This window comes from Passer domesticus, chromosome 19, assembly GCF_036417665.1.
Source record: "Passer domesticus isolate bPasDom1 chromosome 19, bPasDom1.hap1, whole genome shotgun sequence".
Classification (NCBI taxonomy): Eukaryota; Metazoa; Chordata; class Aves; order Passeriformes; family Passeridae; genus Passer; species Passer domesticus.
In genome coordinates, this window is record NC_087492.1 from 4,494,109 (window position 1) to 4,514,533 (window position 20,425).

Sequence of the window (20,425 nt, forward strand, 5' to 3'; positions counted from 1 at the left end):
TGAATGAACTTGAAATTAAAGAACATGTCTTTATTTAAGACCTTTTGCATTCACATATTTAAACCCTCTGATTTAACATTTTTTCCTTTTTAAACCCAGAATTTTATATTGTGGCAGCTTATCAGTTATTAAGTGGGAAATGTGTTTTATAGCCAAGGAGATTTGTGCCTGGGGTGAGTTTATCTGAGTTTGTTGTAAAGGAATTTATAGGTGAGTTTTTGTCAGCTTTGGCTGCTCTTTGCTGGTGAAAAGGCACAAATTTCTGTGTGGAAACAACCTCATACTTTGCTTCCCTTGTCACATTTATTTTTGTGACAGAAGATCTCACTCCACAGTTAAAAAACATTTTCCTCCATGGTTTGGAGTCTTTAGAGCAGAGCTAAAAAGTGTCTGGTTTTCAAAGCCTTGGTTTCCAATTCATGCCAAGATTTACAGAGCAGAAATCTCCCTGGAGAAATTCAGGAAAACTGGGCTGGGAGGGATTTCTGGAGGTGATCAGGTCCAGCCCTCCCTGCTCAGAGCCAGCTCAGCCGGGTTAAAGTGGAGACAAGAGCAGGAAAACAGTTAAAAAATAAAAAGCACGTGCCTGGCTGCTCCTGTCAGGGAAATCCAGGCCTGCGTCTGCTCCAAAGCTGTGCCTGATGTTTGGGAATTAACACCCCTAATGAGCCCAGCATCAAACTTGCTCCACCAGGGTAAAGGAATTCTTATGGCTTCTCTCATTTGCTTTTCTTACAGTCTTTCTTTTTCTCTCTCTCCAAATTAAACTTGCCACTTGTCACTTTTTTTATTGTGATCTGTGGTGTGTCTTGGTTTTTTTTTTTTTTGGGGAAATTCAATGCTGCTGGAATAGGGAGTGTGCAAGAATTGCAATTTTCATCTCATCAGGAATGCAGATGTTTGCATTGGCAGTTAAGAAATAAAAGTAAAATCTTGACTCTCACAGGTTTCTTGTAAAACACAGGTAAGTATTATAGATACATCACATGCTTATTTTCCAGAATTTGAAGATGCTCAATTTTATAATCCATGTTGTTAATTTAATGGAGTTCACTCCTGACACTTCCCACCTTCACTTTCAGTATTCACACATTCCACATTTTCATTCTCTCTTAAATTCCACTTTGCCTTTCTTTCTCATTTTTTTTAACCTTAACAGTGCCTTTATATGTGGGAAAGTATTCTATTCATGTGTACCTGACCTTTTACTATTTTTGTTGAACAGATTTTTATGAATGGCTTTTTCTGTGGAGGCTTTCAACAATGAAGAACACCATCAGTTTAAGCCAAATTTTGCAGCCTCCTTTGCAGTCCTGCTGAGCATTTCTGCATGGATAAATCTGACTTATTTTGCCTGTTGAAAAGAGTTTCCTGCTGTATTTTTGGAGAGTCAGAGAGGAAAAGGAGCAGGTGACAGAATTATGTTGAGTTTTAGCTGTTAAGTTTGCTGAAAACTGAGCTGCAGGGCACTCTCACCTCTGTGAGGATGGGCAGAAATCTAGGAAATTTTACCTTTTTTCAGGAAGAATTCTAGAGTGTTTTAACCATTAATTTTTTTTTTTTGAGGCAAAGAGCTTTTCCACACAGGTATTTTTTGCTGTGTGCTGAAGTGGTATATACCCATGAACAGTAAATTTCCATACATTTAAATAAGTGGTGTTATTGCTCAACACCTCACAAGACTGTGTGCAGACTAACCAAAAAAATTACTTTGCATGAGTGGCTAATCTTGGGTAAGTTAGTCCTGGTTTATAATTTTTGAGTCCTTTGAAAGGTTCCTATAAAAGATGTTGGACAATAATACTTGCTGCATGTTCCCAAAACAGAATCCAGGTGTCACAAAGCTGACCCCAAACCCATAGGGTAGAACAGGTGCTCTCTAGACACTCTGCATTTCAAAGAAGAAAAAAAAAAAAAAAAAGAAAGAAAAGAACCCATCCCAAATCTATTCCTGGGTGGAAAAGTAGGGCAAACATTAATTACTGACCTTAAAGCACAGTGGAAAACTAACGGGGCATTGCCAAGTCAGAGGATGAGAAATTCTGGAATATTAATGATGTTTGCCTGTGATCTCACCCGTGGAAGAATACCTGTGTTCTCACCTCCCAGAGGACAGGGCTGGGGCTTTGTGAGGGCTCCAGGTTCAGTGGCCCCAATTAATTTAGTTCAGGTGAATTTTAGAGAATCAGCTGAAATTACTGCAGAGCTGCAGGTCTGAGAATTGGCTGGCTACCAGTGGATTTACAGGGCTGAAAGGAGGAAAATCACTCCCTGCCATCAAAGCAGGAAGGGTAAGGGAATTACAGGTGGCAGATTTAACTTTAACTTCCCAGAAAAGGACAAAATTTTAAACCCACTGAGCTAAGAGGGAGGGGAAAAAAGGCAAAAGTAGAAAACTACAAGATTTTAAACTTATCAAACTAAGGGGATAAAAAAAGGCAAAAGTAGAAGCTATTGTGAATTTGCTAAGGAGGAATTGTCCTGGCAGTGTAGTTTCCCTGGATCTTGGCCTTGCAGGGAAAGAATAATTCAGATTATACAGCTGGGTGTTAGTGAGGCTGCTCTGCTTTTGCCTGTGATGTTCCCATAAGCAAGCTGAGAAAGTGTATTTGAGATAAAACTCAAAGAGAGGAGGTGAAGCTGGGTGGAGCAGAGCATTAGGAGGAGTTAGAGACTGGCTGCTGTCACAATGAAAGGGTATTTGGAGTGGATTTCTTCAAGAGCCTGCCACTACTTGGTATTTTCACTAATGACTTGAGTGATAGGCTGGAGAGGAGCTCTAATCAGATTTGGAGACAGCAGGGGATGGGAGGCTTTGCCTCTCTAGGTGGAGGGCAGGATTAATATTCAAAAGGAGCCAGGAAGAAGAGTCTGCAGACAGCAAAATACAGTTCAGTGATAACTGAGCTCAGCATCCAGGCAGGAATAAGGAGCCCTGCAGACAGTGAGTGAGGAGAAAGCAGCAATTCTGCACGGGAACATCTGGAGGGCTTCAAGGCTTGTGAGCTGAGCCTAAATCAGCCAGACTGTGGCATAAGGGAACAGGCAGCCAGGCTGGCAGAAATGTGTCTGTGAGACCTGGGAAGGGAAATCCTCCTGGTCAAGTGTCAGCTGAAGGTTTGGGGCTCTGGTCAGAGCATTTCAGAAGGTTGCTCTCCAGTTTGAAGTGAGGGAGGATGGTCAGAGAATTCTGGGAATTCTGGCTTGTGAGGAAAGACTTACAGAATTGATCTGGAGCAGAATTTACACTGTGGGACATTCCAGCTTTTTTCCCCCCACCTCTTACTCGCTCTTCCTTGCAGCAGCTCAGGAGGACAGTGCCTGGCTGTTTAATTATTCCAGCTGGGAAAATAGTAAATTATTTCCTTCTATGAATTACTTGCATTCCTGGGAGAACAGGTTCCTGTCTAATATTTCTGGCATCCTACCATTTGCCCACAGAGGGGAATGTTGCAGGGACCTGTCCTGGCAGGTCTGTTGAACCAGCAGTTAGGAGTTTGCAGGGCAGGGATACCTACCCATTCCAGGAGTAAAGTACTGGATAGGTGTGGAAGTTGTAAGCTGACACTGGATGAGCTCCTTTGAGAGGCTCTAACAAACTGGTGAGGCAGCAGTACAGAGGGAAACAAATTGGGTTAAAATGACAGCATGTTTAGCTTCATTACATGACTCTGATGGAACCTCACCCTCGATGCTTCATTCATTTCTGAGCACTTCACCAACAGAAAGATAATAATGCTCTGCATTGCAGTGGCCCTGTCTCATCCAAACAGCTTTAAATGATTTTACATATATTTACTGAGCCTCAAAAGGCACTGCTCAAAAGGCTGCACAGGAATCACTTTGCTAACCACATGTTTAGCAGCTGCCTCCAGTACCCAGCAAACATTCAGGGCCCAGAGAATGCAGGTTTGATTTGAAAATGGAGGGAATTTAGGTAAAAGACATTTAATGACCTTATGTGTTATTATTTTGTTCATAGAATGCAAAAAGAGGAACCATGCCAGATAGCTCAAAGCCTGAATAAAATAAAGAATAATACATTCTAGCACAGTTGTTTGGAGCAGCCTGGTCTAGTGGAAGGTGTCCCTGCCCATGGAACAAGATGAGCTTTAAGATCACTTCCAATCCAAACAATCCTGTGATTTTATGGTTCTGTGTGGGCTCTTTTAATTGATTTTTAAAGGAATAATAATGGCATATATTCCCCTGGGAAGGGGGACTCTTTTTTTTTTCCAAAAAGGTTCTTTTTCCTTGCAAGAGCCCAGCAAGCACAGAGCTCTGGGTCATAGCCAGGTCTCAGCTCTCTTGGCATGATGGAAAAAACCACTGCTGGTACCTCAGGTGTGACCAGGAGACTTGTGTGCACAAGATGGGTGAAAAATCCCCCAAAATGGGCAATGTCATGGACAGGACTTAATTGATGTCAAAGAAAACAACAGGATGTTTGTCTATGGGGTGAGGAGACAGCTGGGGAAGTACCAGAGGATGTGCTGATGAGGTCATGACTTGGATTTCTGTCTGAAATGTGGCAGAGGAGTTAATTATTGCCCCCATCTTATCAGAAGTGGCAAAGTGTCTCTGATCAATAGGACTGGCCAAGACTTTGCTTTCAGTTTCCAATATTCCAAGCAGCATCCTGGGGCTGGCAGCACATCAGGGCACTGATGCCAGAGTGACTCAGGAGGGAGAGCAGCACCTCACAGCTCTGATCCTGACCCACAAATCCATGGAATTGTTGGGGTGGGGAAGGACCTTAAAGCTTAAACCTTCCACCAGAGCAGGTTGTGGTGATTTACTCAGGGTAAATCACTTTATTCTGGCAGCTCCCACCCTGCTCTCAAGCAGTGCCACCATGAAGGATTCCTTGGGAAGTCGCAGCCCTGGCCGTGCTCACGGAGGCAGCAGAGGAGGATGTCATTTGTAGCTCCCTCCTAATCTGCATTATCTCCATAATTAATCTCTTTGTCTTTGGAGCTAATGATTTTTGAGGTGCAGGAGAGCAGGGAGGTGTGTTTGACCCAAATCTCAGAGCTGGGGCTGTCTGAGGAATGAGAAAGGGCAAGGCCACCACCAGCAAATGCTCCCTGCTGGAAAAATCCACATTTCCTTTGGCTGAGGGACTGAGCCCCAACTGCTGTTTCAGCAAATCATCCTCACATCCTACCCAAATTTTCCTGACTTTCCACGGGGCACAGGCAGCAGGAGCCAGCTCCAAAGCTGCAGCAGGAGCCAGGCTGGAGTGCTTTGCATGTGTAATTGTTTGGTTTGTAAGCAGTACCTGTAAAAATCCTTCATGAGACACTCAGTACTTTGAGTCTCTGCTTTTTAAAGGGTAAATACATGTAGTGGTTTTGATTTTTTAAAATTTTGTTTGGGTTTATTTGAAATTTTTTGTTTTTTAAAATGTCTTGCATGGACTAATGCAGGACTTCTGCCTCTCAACCCATCGTGGTCACTTTGGGCTGTAAGCAAAGGATCCCTTTGCTTCTAACATGAATCAATTAGCAATATTTTCTGCAGGGGCTTGGAAATTTCTGTTTCAGATTTTTTTGGAGGCCATAATTCCTCCCTGTCCTTGGTCATTTACCAGCACATGAAATCAGGTTGTGGGAGTGATTTCATGAGTGAAAGTAGTTCTGACACCACTTCTTGTCTGAAATATCTGGAACTTAGTGGCCAAAAATATCAGAATATTGTCGTTGTTGTTAATGTTTAGTTTCCAGAAATCCTAAAAAATTACGTTTTCTTTTAATTTCTGTTTTACAACACAGATACTCTGAAAGGACAGAGAATTGAAAGGACATTTTCTGATTTTTTAAATGTATTTTTCTCATTATCCTGAGCTGCAAAAAAGGAAAGCATGTTGTCACCAGGGATGGATCTGAAGGATTTTACTCCATGTAGGTGAATCTTCCCTCTCTCTACACTTTCCTCTTTCAGATCATTAAAATCAAGTGTTTTGTGTGCTCCTGGCAGGTTCCTGTGCTGCACCTTCCACAGTGGCATTTTACAGATATTTCCATTTACTCCCCAGAGTGCTGGACTGGCTCCTGCCTCTGGCACGTGGCTGCAGTGACACCCAGGAGCTCAGCAGCATCACACCAGAGTCTGTGCTCTCCTACAAGCCAGGACTTTCTCACACTCTGCTTTTACGTCTGAAGCTCGGATTATTTCATTTACATTAACCCTTCTTCTGCCAGTGCCCATCTCCCCTTAGCAGGATAAACAATCTGCTTTAATGGTCTATTTTCTTGGCTGCACGTATCATAACTGACAGAAAACTTCACAATCCTTTGCTCCTTCAGAAATATACTTTATCTATCCAATATTTTTTTTCTTTATGCCCATAATTAGTTATTAACAAAATAAATACATCTTCAGCCTACACCTCACCCTGTTCAACATATCTCATATAATATTCAAATTAGAAACATATGATCCTGATAAACCAAACTGAAACATTTATAAAGTCTAATTCCCCAAGATTTAATCTGCTGTCCAGGAAGGCAGGAGGGTCAAGAGTTGAATGACAGATGGTTGTTATTTATAGGTTTAGGTAATTATTGTGTTTGTAACACAAACAGTCCCTTTCTTGCTGGAAATCTAACAGGCTGAAACCAAAAAGTGAAAAGAAAGCGATGTAAATAAATGAGAATTCAGTTTCTACTGGCAATGTTCAAATTCAGCCATTCCTGCCCTTAACACCTCCTGGCTTCTCTCTGGATGTGACTTCAGCCACCCTTCCATATGGGAATAAATCCAAACAAAGTTTTCATCCTCTGCTACAAACCACACGAGGCACAAGCACCAGATTTAAAACAGCAGTAAAAACAAGATTGGTTTCAAAACACAGAACTTCCCAAGGTTTGGATTCACCACTGGAAAAGTTTCATACAAATCTTTCAAGAATTGGTGAGACATGGGGCTACCTGAATTTTTTCAGCAATACTTTTCTTGGTTTGTTGTTTAATTCCCCCTGTTTGTTTTTTTCTTTCAAGTAATGAAAACACTTCCAGTTTTCTTTACAATTATGGAGCAGAAGGATTGGATTAAGCTGCACCCGAGACGAGAAAAGCGACTTTTTTTCCTTTGGGAAGTCACCTCCAATCTTCCTTTCTCCCAGCACCAATGGATCCATGAACTCACCTGGATCTCCTCGGCTCCTGCTCCTGCTCCTCTGTGCTGCTGGCTGGTAAACACCTACAGGAGCTGCCGAGGAACAGGATGGAGGTGCTGACCTTCCCTTCCCTCAGCCTGGAGTTCTTCAAAGCCAGCCCCAGGGACTTCACATTAAATAGAGGAGCCAAGGCAGGAGAGCTCTGCTCCCCCTTCTGTTTGGCTTCCACGGCTGAGTTCTAAAAAAGCTGCACGGAGCTGTCAGAGGTTTCCTCTTACCTGGTTACTGAAGCACAACGGCGTGGTGCTGCTCCAGGACAGGATTAGGTCATTCAAACAGCCCTGCAGAGAGAGTGGAGCTCAGCGGGACGGAGGCTCCAAAGGCTGGAAAGATCTGATCTTACATCAGGTGAGAGAAGGCAGCTGGCTGGGCAAGCCAATAATTATGATATCAGCTCTTGTTCGCCTCAGGCACTCCTGCATTTAATAAGAATACAAATATGACTAAGCTGCATTTTTTTTCCCCCTTGTTCTCTTGGTAATTCCTCAGAGAAGTTGGGCAGGTATGGAGCTCTAACTGTCTGGAAAGAGAGTGCTCCCTCTCCACCTCTCTGTTTTCCTTTTGATTTAAAATACCCATCTGGTACCGTGTTTTGCAAACCTATTATCCACCTGTGGTTATTAAAAACACTCATTTCTGGCATGGAGTTTGCCAGAGGATCCCAAAGCCTCCAGCTCCCAGAAGCTGGTGCCTTCCTTGCATTTGCTCAGCCTGAACTCTCAGCATGGAAAGGAGCCGTGGCTCCATGCTGGAATGCCAAAACCTCTTGCACTGTTTAAAGCATCAGAGGAACACTACAAAACCAGGGCACTCAGGATTTTATTCCTCCCCAAAACCAGAGTGTCTTACGCAGGACTAAATCAGGAATAGGTTAGTGTGGGCCTGATTTTGTACAAATATTTCTGTGGAGAGGTGTTTTTGTGTGCAGATCCGTAGAGAGGAGCAGGAATTGAAATGTGCAGTTGCAGGAACGTGTGTTCTGCTGCCCTTACCTGGCTTTGTGCACACTCTCCAATCCCCTGATCACACCTACTGTAATAATACTCACCTACCTCATAGGGTGTTGTGGGGATTAATTAATGTTTGTAAAGTGCTTTGAAGATGAAAAGCCCTGAATGAGTGCTAAATATAATTATCATCATTCCACAAAACAGTAGAAACATCTCCATGGCCCCCAGGTCGTTGTATAGGTACACTCATGTTTATCTCCCATGATTATGGTCAGATACTGAACAAGGCATTGAAACTTTGATAAAAATTCCCTCTCTGCTCTGCAGGATGTCTTTAAATTCATGTTAAGTCCATGCTATTTGTGAAGTGCTTTTTTTGTGATGCCTGTTGGAGAATATTTTACACTGAACTGTGATGAGAAAGATCTACCAGGGCGACCACATGCCACAAAACCAGGAAAATCCATGTTTTCACCTGTAATGAATTGTTTCCTATCACGAGTTTGCCAGTTTGATTTTATTAAATCTATCAGAGACTTCTGATCCTAGAAACGAAGACTTTGTCAATTTATCTGCTGGATCTTCTAATAACGTGCAGTGTTGGTGGATATGCTCTCTCCTGTCTGAAGATGCCAAAGATAGAGCTGGGTAATGACTTGTCTCTCCCAAGGACTTCCACGTTTGATGTTCCTCAGAGCTGTGTGTCTAAAGCTGCCAGGGAAGGCTCTGGGATGGCTGGGATGATACTCCACATCTCCACTTCATTATTCCCAAATTCTGCACCACCTTTAATCTCCAGTTCTCGCTGTGATGGCTGGCACAGACAAACCTGAGATGGTTTTTGTGTGGTGACAGCCCAGAAGCAAAGGCAGCCCCTGGCCTGGGTGTCCCCCCAGGCTCCTGGGGTGCAGCTGCTGCTCCCTAAATTTGCTGTTTTAACACCAGCCTGGTGGGTGTGCTCCCTCCAGCTGGGGTCAGAGCAGAGAGAAGAGCCTGAATGGAAGTGAGCCACTGACTGGAGAGCATTATCTCTTCATTCCTGGCATGAGCTTCAGGAGGAAATACCCAGAGGAAAGCTGGGTGTCAGAATTTGCTGCAGATTTTCCTGTTTCTTACCAACGTGGGTCACAGCCCTGGGTCAATTCCCACTTTTGTGGGTGTGAGGAGCACAGCCCAGCACTGCTTCATGGGGTCTCTCCTTTCCAGTGGCAAAACAGTTTTGTGGCATTTAAAACCAGCAATTTTTTCCCCTTAGAGACTTTTGTTTAAAGCAGTTTTTTCTTCAGGAGATGCAGAAGAACAACAGGAGAGATCAAGATGTTTAAATCAGAACAACCTTGGTTTTGTCAGATCCAGACTAGACTACTGTGATGTGATAACTTTATATCTCTCCTTGGTCTGGGCTCTTATGGAAAGACTGAGCTGTTGATTTGCTGTACTGGCAGTGATGCTAAACTGTTAAATTTTGTTTCCTAATCTGATATTTAATTTTAGGGGGGAAGAATTAAAATTACAGCCATCAAAGTTGTAAAATAAATATTCAAAAACAAGTCAGTGGAACCAATTCAGGGCTGTCTGGCTGTGTCTGCAGACTGAAGTAACAATGGCAGGTGGAAATAGTTCCTATCTACTTCCGAGGGCTCCTTGTTTTCCACAGTTTGATCCTTGTCCCATAAGTTTTCCCTGGACTGCTGCTTTCTGCTTTCCAAAGTGGAAAAGCTGAGCTCAAAGCTGTGCATGACACCCTGTGTGCAATTCAGAGCGTTTGATCAATTTTAACATTAAATATTCTTCGATTCCTTGACATGGAAAAGCACTGCTGACCTCATTATAAACCCCTCCTGCTATTTATAATTGACAAGAACGGTCTTGTTGATCTGGAAATTTGTCAACCAGTAGTTCTCCCTATGAACTTCACTTTTTGCCCAGCCAAAACATAAATTAATCCCTTTGATTCAATATTCCTGCTTAATTTAGCAGTGGGATAATTGCTTATTTTTAATACATTGTTTATATTTTATTATGCAGTGATGGCAGCAGTATTTGTTATCATAAATAGCTTTGTAGGCTTACAATTTTTCTATCCTAACATTTGGATGATAAGCTTACAAAATGACTTAGGATGTAATCTAACCAGCTATTCTGCCACCATTAAATAGGAAAAGTGGCCCAGCATCTCTCCCTTGGGATCACCTGAGGGGAGACACACCTGGGTGTAACTTTACCCGTCTGCTGGGCTGCCTTTAAATAGTAGTTAGGACTTGCTTTTTATCTTCTGAGATATCCCTAGGGAATACACACCTTGGTTTAACCTACATACACTGCAGTCCATTTCTGTCCCTCAGAAGTAATCACAAGTGCATTTATCTGGCAGTTTGATGTGTGGAGAAAAACACATTGGTTCAGCTGAGCTTGGCACTGTCAGCATCCCAAATATTTCACCAAACCAGAGAATGCTCTGGGCTGGAAGGGACCTTGAAGACCATTTTGTTCCACCCCCTGTCATGAGCAGGGACACCTTCCACTAAACCAGGTTGTTCCAACCTGACTTGAACAATTCCAAGGATTTAAGAGAGTATAGTTCTCATTCCCTCTTCTTTTGGCAAAATTTATCTGTCTTTTGCCCTGTTATTGTTATAGAGGAACAGTGAAGGATAAAATTCACCAGGGAGATCTGAATTACAGCCTCCAAATCTGGCACACCCAGAAGATGCTCTTTTGTTGGCATTTGCAGAACTTTCAGCTTGCTAATTGTTCAATCTTAAATTAAAATGCAAAGAACCATCATTACACATGAAATATCATTTCCTGACCAGTGATTTCGTGCTGCCCATAAAGCACAGCATGAGGAGCAGTGTGGCAGCCACTGTAAGGTGTTATTTTGTTATTTTGGAAATGAGGCTGAGCTCAAGATGGTGTTAGACTTGACTCTGTGCCTTTCTGCTCTAGGTGAAATTCAGGAAGGTGATCTGGACACGTGTTCCAGCCATTGTGTCACCAGCACTGGGCTTTGCTTTGCATTTTTGACAAGACTGCTCTTAGTGTGCAGCTTTCAGTGCAGAAGGGAGACAATTAATTAGAGACAGAGATTGGGCTAATAATTGGGAGTAATAATCTCTGATTGGCCTCACAGTTTATTTTGTCTCATGCTTAGTTATTCAGTCCTTCTGTATTCAGTAGCAGGACCCTGCATTGTTCCAGGGTAGCTGGAGCTGGATCCTTCTCCTGTCCTCAGGGAGGAATTCCTGTTCCTCCTTGGAGCTGATCGCTGTAGAAATACAGAATTCCAGGCCTCAGAACCAGGTTGGAATGCCCTGTAACAGATCATAAACCTTCTTCTCTCCTCACAGAGCATAGTGAAGAGTTGGCAGCATTCTGTCAACTTTCCCTTTTTTGTTGACACTGCACTTCAGAAAAAGCCAAAAAGCCTTTTGTGATTTTTTTTTTTTTTTTTTTTTTTTTTTTTTTTTTTTTTTTTTTTTTTTTTTTTTTTGCTACAAGGTTAACAGAGAGGGAGCAGGCTTTCCTAGCCTGCAGCTGCTGGATAAGTGGTAGCTTGGCAGGCTGTCTTTGTTTGTTTGGTCTTATGGCTTCTGCATTTTTGGCTGCCAGGCTGTTTCCAACATCACAGAGCGGAGCGAGGCTGTCGGGGGAGTCCTGGTGACAGGACAAGGAAAGGGGAGATCCTGCCTTCCACCAGCTTCCAGAGCTTGGGAACTGGGTGGATGTCAAAGCCAGGGGTGTAGAGGAATGTGGCCAATGTCACAAGACAAGGATGGAGTCCCAGCAGTGCTGCTGATATTGGAGGGGCTGCTCCTCTGTCCCGTCAGCTCCTCCGTCTGAGCAGGACCTTCTGAAGGTCAGACCCAGCAGATTCAGGGCAGAATGCTGCTGCATCCTAGTTTTACGGCCCTGGGGGACTGTGGGAGTTTCAAGAACATGTGGATCTCCAAGGGAGACCTTTGAACCACATGAGTCTTCCCAACCCAATCCTGTCACACTCCTGACTCTGAATATGTCATGCAGGTTTGGCCACTTAGTGCCCAGGCCTGAGCAGGGAAATGATCACTCATCCATGACTTCATTCTGTTGTTTCTAAGGCTTGCTGCCTGCTCTTTTTATTTTCCATTTATTTTAGGCTGAGTGGTGATTTCAGAGGTGTGGAATAACCCACACCTTCCTCTAGTAATGCCCAACTTTTTGTTCTTGTGTTGTTTTTTTTTTTTTTTTTCTGTTCCTCCTTGCTGATGCTCTGTGGTGAACGTGCACCATCATTTCTGGAGCTGTGGCAGAGCTCAGAAGCAGAATTAGTTTGTGAATAAGATGTTGCTTGGTGGTTCAGATGAAAATGTTTGCAATTCACTGCACTTCACAACCCAAGGTGAAACACTGTGCTCTGGCACTGTTCCTGTACAGCAGCAGGAGAGAATCTTGTTGGAATTGCTGGAGTGTCTCTCCACATCCTCAGCTTGCAGAGCCTCCTAAATCCATTCAAAAAAATTATGAATTCAGGAATATTGCTCTGGATTTTGCCTTGCTCAGTATATTTTCTGTAGAAGTCAGAGAATCATTCAGCTAGAGATAAAACACAAAACCCTCTTGGCACCACAACCTTTAACCAAGTTTCTCTCCAGTTAGTGACATGATTGGTTCTAAACAGGATGATTAATATTTAGCCAGCTAGAAGACAGCTAACAGTGTTTTACTCCTGCCAGAGGCTTAGGCTAGCACATGATTATCTTCTTATAACTGGCTTGGCAGAAACGTGTGTGTGTGTGTTGGTTTGGTACTTCTTTTCTTTTCTTTTTTTTTTTTTTTTTTAGCCCCTTAACCATGTCTAATAACCAGAACAACTGGTCTGTCTTCTTTCCTTCTTGGAGTGTGTGCTTGGATGTTCCTGACTGCTCCATGAGCAGCCAGTGCCAACACATGCACACCCTTTTTGTGTTTCTCCACTTCCACAGAATCTGGGGGAATGTTTTTCCCAAGATTTCCAAAGTACCAATGGGAGAAATACAGATGCATCAGCAGAACTGGGTTTCATCCAACCATCAGGGTTGTATGGCAGAAAATCTGGTTTAGGAGCACAGCTCAAATTCAGCTCTTGAATCACAGAGTCCCAGCATGGTTTGGGTTGGAAGGGACCTGAAAGATCATCCCATTCCAAGCCCTAACTAAAAGTTATCCAGGCTGAAATGTGAATTTCTTGGGAGCTCCTGAAGACAGCACAGTTATACCTGCAGGACTGACAGGTGTGTGATATCAGCCCTCCAAGGTGTTTTCTCAAACCCTACCAGCCGTTCTTGCGTTGACTTTGAAACAGAAAGGAGACCTGGGAAGAGCTGGCCTGGGACATTGGAAAGCACTGACACACTTGGGTTTTCCTGACCAATTATAATGCAAACACAGCCTGGGATGAATGATTTGAGCCAGACTAGAGCAGTGCCTGGGTTTAGGGAAATAAGCAGCATGTTCAGCAGGAAGGTTTTGGAGTTATAGCTGTCTGTAGTCAGGCTTTGAGCTGACCTCTCAGCTCCTGTGTTCAGGACTTTGCAGCCATCAGGTCAATAATCAGAATCCCCAGGTTCCCCCAGTCCTGCCCAAACCATTTCCCCATCTTTCTTGGACCATCTTCATCTTCACCTTCACCCCCAATAGTAGAAAGCACAAAAACTTTGTGCTTCCTCAAACAGCCACTGAAATCATCCCAGAGGTATTATCTTAAAAATGAGAAAATGATTCAATGAAAGAAGGGGTGAATCACGTAAATACCCAGAGTGTTGTACCTCAGCAATGTCCCTCCCTTCTGAGTACAAAGCAAAGAACAAAAGCAGGCTGCTGCCTGGCATGGGCCCCTCCTAGATGACTTACTGGGACTGTGAAATCATCAGAAGCCTCAGAAAGAAGTGCTTAGGCAGCGTTTATAACTTGATTTTCTTCTCTTCAGTCCTCTGTGAGCGTGGACCTTCTCACTGTGTTTAGTCCAGGACATGGATGAGGAAGGCAAATATTTAATGCTCACAGAATTCTGGATGCCTTTTACATTTTAGAGGCTGACAGTGGGTTTTTTAGAGCTAAAACATTGCATGGAAGGGGCATAAACATTATAAGGTCATGAAAATATGAAACCACATTTTTATTGCTGAGGATGATTTTAAACACACTCTTAGAAAACAGGCAAATTGAAATCTTGTCTGTTCAAATGGAGAGTTATAATGGCAGGTAAAAATCCTCAGCAGGCCATTAATTCCTCTCTGGCAGCCAAACCAAGATTGCTTCAGCACTTAGAGGAGCTTCAGTTAGAATGAAATATTGATCTCAGATTGCCAGATTTAAAATTAAGTGTGTGAGATACAAGAGTCAGAGTAATCCACTCTAGAAGGTACTCAGTGCAAAGTGTGCCGTGAAAGATCCTAATTATTTTAAGAAAAATCGTTGTACAAAAGATGAAAAGACCCAAGGAGGATAAAAAGGAAGTAATTGCAACGCTGAGGTTTCCATTCTAAATTCAGTTTAAAATGTTTCAGCTTAAAACAAGTGTTTTGAGTTCATGTGATTCTCCACAGTCCATACATGCAGTCCATACAGCTCCTTGGGAAGAACAGGATCAGTTTTCCCCCATTGCCAACCCTCTGTAAGTCCTGAATTTTTAATGATTTATTCAGTGAAATGGGAACACTCTGCAGCTTCTCCACACTGCTGAAATGTCTTTGTCAGTGGTTTTTTCCCTTTCTCATTGCCCTCCTCAGTTGTTTTTCTGCACTGTGTGCTTTTCACTCTGGCTCTTGTGACATCAGTGGCGAATGTCTGTGAGGAATTGCCTCGGGCCAGTGTGACTTTCAAAGGATAAGACAATTTGTTCCCTTGCCAATGAACAGTTTATTACATTTCTAATTATTGTTATTAGTCTGGCAGGTGGTGCCATGCATGATATTTTTACAACTGCCAAAGATGCAGGTACTTCTTTCATGATGAAAAAATAACCCGGGTAAGATTTAAAGGAAAACCAGGTGCTCTGCTGTTGTATGTGCTGGATAATTCTTTGCACTAATGTGGTGTACTGGTTATTTTCAAATCTCAAGCTGAAACATCCTGACTCCTGAAAGATTTTGTTGTGAGACCAATTGTAATTAGAGTGTGTTAGCAGCCTAGGTTAGATATGGAGATTTCTCTCCTTCCCTCCCTCCCTCTCAAACTCTTTCCTCTAATCTTTATTACTCTACTTGTTGTGCAAATTAAAGACTCATCATATTTATAAACTCTAACTCAGAGTTCACGTTAATCACTGCCTGAGAATATTAAATACCCCTTTCCCAATGGAGATCTGGGTTCCTGAACATAGAGATTTGACTTTCTCTGCTCTGTGGGGTTGCATGCAGTCAGATTAAAGACATAAAAATGATATAAATACTCTGTGCTGGTGCAACACCTTAATATCCCTCTGGAGCAGCCCAGTCCAGTTCCACCCACTGCTCCCAGTGCAGAGCAGTTTATAAACTCTGAGCAAGCTGATCTAGTGAAAGGTGTCCCTGCCCATGGCAGGGTGTTGGAATGAGATGGTTTTTAATGGTTTTAGCCTCAAACGCTCCATTATTCCATTATAAATTCTGTCATTCTTGCCTTTTGCACTCTCCTGGTAATGTGTGGCAAAATACACTTTCTTAAAACAGTTTCACACTGTTTATCCTGTAAATCCTGGATGATTTCATGTTACACTCTCACTAAAGAGAAAAAGTGAATTCAAAAGCAATAGAGAAATGAAACTGATTTATTCACTGATGGTTTCACCAGCCCAGCTGACAATAATTAAAAGGGCCAAAGTCCAGCTAGAACTTAATCTGACCACTGCTGTAAAAGGCAATAAAGCTGTTCCTATAAATGCATCAGTAACAGAGCAAGAGCCAGGGAGATTCTCCCTCCTTTATTGTTTGGAGAGGGAAGCCCAGTGACAACAGATGAGGAGGAAGGTGGATCCATCCAGGAACACTGAGGGAGCTGCTGGAAATGCTCCCTGAGCCCCTCTCCATCATTCCCCAGCAGCCCAGGCTGGCTGGAGCTCGCTGGAGGTCAGCAAATGTGACACCCACCTCCAAAAAAAGAATCTGAAGGGGAATGCAGGGAATTCCAGACCTGCCCTTGGTGCCAGGACAGGCTGTGGGGCAGACCCTCTGGAATGCCATCACGTGGCAGGGATGGGACAGGCAGGTGATGGTGCACAGCTGGCAGAGATCCACCAAAGGCAGGTCCTGCCTGACCAACCTGATCTCCTCCTGGCAGGGTCAGGGTGGCAGGAGAGGCTCTGACACCGCTGCCCACAGGATTCTCCCGGGGGAACTCACGGCTTGGAAGGGTGCACTGCTGGAGGAGCACTGGCTGGGGCCCAGGGAGGGGTGGGGAACGGGGTCACAGCCACCTGGGGCTGCTCACCTGTGCTGCTCCCCAGGCTCGCACTGCGGCCAGTCCTGGTGAACATCTCCACATCTTCATCAGTGGGCTGGGTGAGGAGGGTGGGACAGCCTCAGCCAGATGGATCTCAGGAAAAACACCTTCACTGAAAGGGCCACCCGTGGTGGAGTCACCATCCCAGAGTGTGGATGTGGCACTTGGGGACAGGGCTGAGTGGTGGCTTTGGCAGTGCTTGGCTAACGGTTGGACTCGGTGATCCTCAAGCTCTTTGCCAACCTAAACAATTCCATGTTTGGATTCCATCAGCATTGCAGCAGCAGCAGCTACCTTGTTGTTACTCACGTGGCTGCTGTCTTTACAAACACAAAACAACTCTCTGTTATTCTTATGACAAAAATAAATGTATTCTGGTGAAAAAATTAATTTATTCTTTTCATATATGCCCCTCTTTTCTTCTCCATTTGCCCAGGAATATCAAACAATCCTATTCAGTAAAACCAGACACACAAATTTGCTATAATTAATGCAAATGTGTTTTACTGAATTGTGCTTTGGTTTGAAGAGTTAAAGAGGTGGGACCTCTTCAGCTCTGTCCCTCCCCTGATGTTTTATTGTGACAGGAGAAGTTTCCTTAATGCCACATTTTTGCCCCATAAAAATGGGACATAAACTTGCAGCGCCAGAAAATTAGGAATGTCCTGTAAGAAAAACAAACCAATAGAACAATTTAGCACAAAATTGAGTGGTTTTGTCTTTGTGTGACTTGCAGGAGCCGCAGCTGTGCTGGGATGGGTTCAGGATTTGGCTGACTTGTGTCTGCACCCGCCAGGGCTCCAGGTAGGAGCAGATCCTGCTGGAGCAGGGAGCATGGGCATGTTTTGGAGTCACTCCCTGCAGGGGCTGTTCAGCAGGTACAGGAGGCCAACAGTGGCACAGAGTCAAAATAGAGGCTGCAAAGATATTACAGAGCTGACTGCACCTGGTGTAGAGGGAAATAAAGATGTCAGTGCCCTCCCCTTTCCCCACCACTTGTCTCATATTTCTGAGATACAGGTGTGTGGTTACTGTGTAAACAGAGCAAAGATTTTTCTTCTAGGCTAATAAGCTGCATGTTTTGGTTTGGTTTTTTTTTTTTTTTTTCCTTACAGTATCTCTGCCAAATTACAAAAGCTTAGAGTGTGAACTCCTGCACTTCCACACCCCCTGTGCTCACTTGGGAGAAAGGCTTTGGTTTCTGAGCCAGGATTCAGTCAGAGCCTGCCCCTCTGGCAGCTCTGCCTCAGCCTTTTCTGAATTTATTTCAGACATTTATTTTTGTCTTACCCATGCACCACGTAATCCACCAACAGTCAGGGAATCTTAAATTAACAGATAGTGCATGAGCATGAAATTGGTGCCTGTTTTTGGTGCCCCATTCACCAATCTGTTGTGACTATCCAGGTAGCTCTGGCTGTCATCATTGATTTTTGCCAATAACTGGGGGGAAAGCTGCCCTATCTGCACCCTAAAAGTCCTCAGAACTAATCCTGCTGATGCTGGTATCTGCCACAGAGCCTGGGTGATAAAAACATGACACAAAGGTTATTTTGGGTTATTTCCACGGAATCCTGTGGGCTGCTATTTCTCCTGTGCCAGCTGCAGCCCCCAGTGCCACAAGAGCCCTTGCTGAGGGGAAAAGCAAAAGCACAGGTGTGAGGAGGCTGCCACTGTCCAGCTGTGTTATCTGTGAGGCACACGAGTGATTTATGACTGCAGGTTTCGTGTAGCAGCAGTGACATTGCCAGAGGTAAGAGCAAGGAGGAAAGCTCAGGCTCCCTTCGGGTGACAGACCAAAGAAAGAGGATCCTTTTTCAGCTTTCTGGCAAGTCTCATCAGGACAGTCCCAGAGCAAAGAAGGGAAATGTGGCTTTCCTTTTGCAGTCACCAAACTGCCCCAGACTAACCAGTGCTCACTGGAGTCCTCTCAAGAGGAAACTGGGAATGCTGGTGCCAGTCCAGCTAACTGGAGCACCCTGCACACACCCTGCTGCTCTCCCATTGTGCAATTCCTTATTCGTGCACTTTATTTTCATGGGCAACCCTGACCACATCTCCTTCTGCTTGATGGAAAGGAACAAGAATCAGCAGAATTAATGAAATTGGGTTTCTGAATTGGGAAATTACTGAAATTCCCTTCCAAAGAATGATAACTCCTAGACGGGGGAAAATTGGAATTGCTCTACTCCTCATGGGCTGGACAGGGATCAAGGGAAGTGAGGAAATTCCTGCCAGGTGGGCAGGACCTGAAGTCCTCTGAATGGTATGAATTGGAAGCAGAGTAAGTTTCTGATGGTCTAACTAATTCTAGTTAATATTTCAGGTGCAGTGGCAACTAAAAGTATTGTGATTCATTGTTAGATCACAAATACCTCACACAGGCATCCAACATCTGAGCCTTGAAGCAGTTGAATCTGGTCTGATTCATGAAAACAAATGTGTTGAACCCTTGAATTAATAATTCTGTTTCTTCTCTATTTTCAAGTTCATTTGGTTTTGCTGCTTTGATTTTTTCCCCCCTTTGGACAATTTTCATAAATGTTATTAAATGTGTGACTCTGCTGCCCTGCATTGCTTTTGAGAAGTGTTCCCTTGTTCCATTCCTTTTTAAGGGAGTTTTCCAAGGAAAATCAACACCAGCCCAGGTGCTTGGCCTGGATTTGGGGACCCTGGGCCTGGTGCAGTGTCTGCAGCCAGGAGGTGACACGTGGGGAGGGAACCTGCACCTCCTGCATGGCACCAGCATGGTTTCGGTGTGTTAATATGATTAAAGGATAAATAATACTAAATGTCTCCTTAATAGGAGAAAATACCCAGCATTGACAGTAGTGATTAAGTTCCATTAAACAGTTGTTAGTTTGGACACCAGGTGATTAGTACATCCAAACCACTTCATTTCCAGACTTTGGCACCTTGCTCATTACTAACTCAAGCCATAAAGTTCAGTGAATCAAGTTGTAAATAGTTTTATTGGTCCCATGTTGGAAAAAAAAAAAAATAAAAAAAATGGAGGGTTGTGAAATTCCAGGATGATTTCAAGTTAGGCATTTCTTAACTCCTCGTGTTTCTGCTTTCTGTTCTTTAGTTATTCATCATTGCAGAGGGTTTAAACTCTGTTTCTGCTTTGGCAAGCACTAAATCCAGTGGGCTAGTTGAGAGCAGAGAGTTGCATTCCTAAAATAAAATGAACCAAATGGAGAGAGGCTGCAGATGCACAGAGCTGCCAACATGCCATAGTTATCCAAGGAGGAATTTCCTCAAGGACACAAGAGGAACAGCTTTTACAGGTCCTGGAGAAAGGTCCACAGTTACCCACATGCTGCTAATTATTGAATAAAACACAGAACCTCACGTTTCTGTTTTTTTGCTGAAAATAATTTTCACCTTTTTGAGAATTATTTAATGTCCATTTTATGATAAGGAGCCCTTCCAAGTAGTTTTTTGTTTATTTACTTTTATTTTTAATGAAAGTTTAGCAATTGAGTTGTATGTCCTGGGCATATTTCACGATGTCAGTGCTATGCAACAAGGCTCATTTTAATACCTCTTAAGTGACTGGGAGCACATTTTTGGTTTCTCCAAAGCAATTTGAGGATTAGAAAGATGTGCTGGCTTCATCCTGGTTCAGCTTTGAAATTGCCATGTGTCCTGTTAAGTCTGTTTATGATTTCAGTGACCCTTGCATCACTCCCATGCCACTTTACAAATTGCTGCCGAGGTGTTTATGGCCAGGTGCCTTTCCCAAATGTAAGCGATTTTTCAGGCTCCTGCCCAGAAACCATCAGCTTTTATGGTGTGGTCACAGAAATGGTGTGTTTTTACCAGGGCAAGGCCTCCCTGTTCCCTCAGAGTG

The 20,425-nt window shown here is 43.5% G+C and overlaps 1 long non-coding RNA gene across 1 annotated transcript; it reads left to right on the top strand.

The window, feature by feature from the left end:
• The first annotated feature begins 14,986 nt into the window (after window positions 1-14,986).
• LOC135283822 (uncharacterized) lies at window positions 14,987-19,923 on the top strand. The gene is made up of 3 exons (XR_010349439.1): window positions 14,987-15,118; window positions 17,306-17,373; window positions 19,658-19,923. It is a non-coding gene; the product is annotated as an uncharacterized LOC135283822 (long non-coding RNA).
• The last annotated feature ends 502 nt before the right edge of the window (window positions 19,924-20,425 follow it).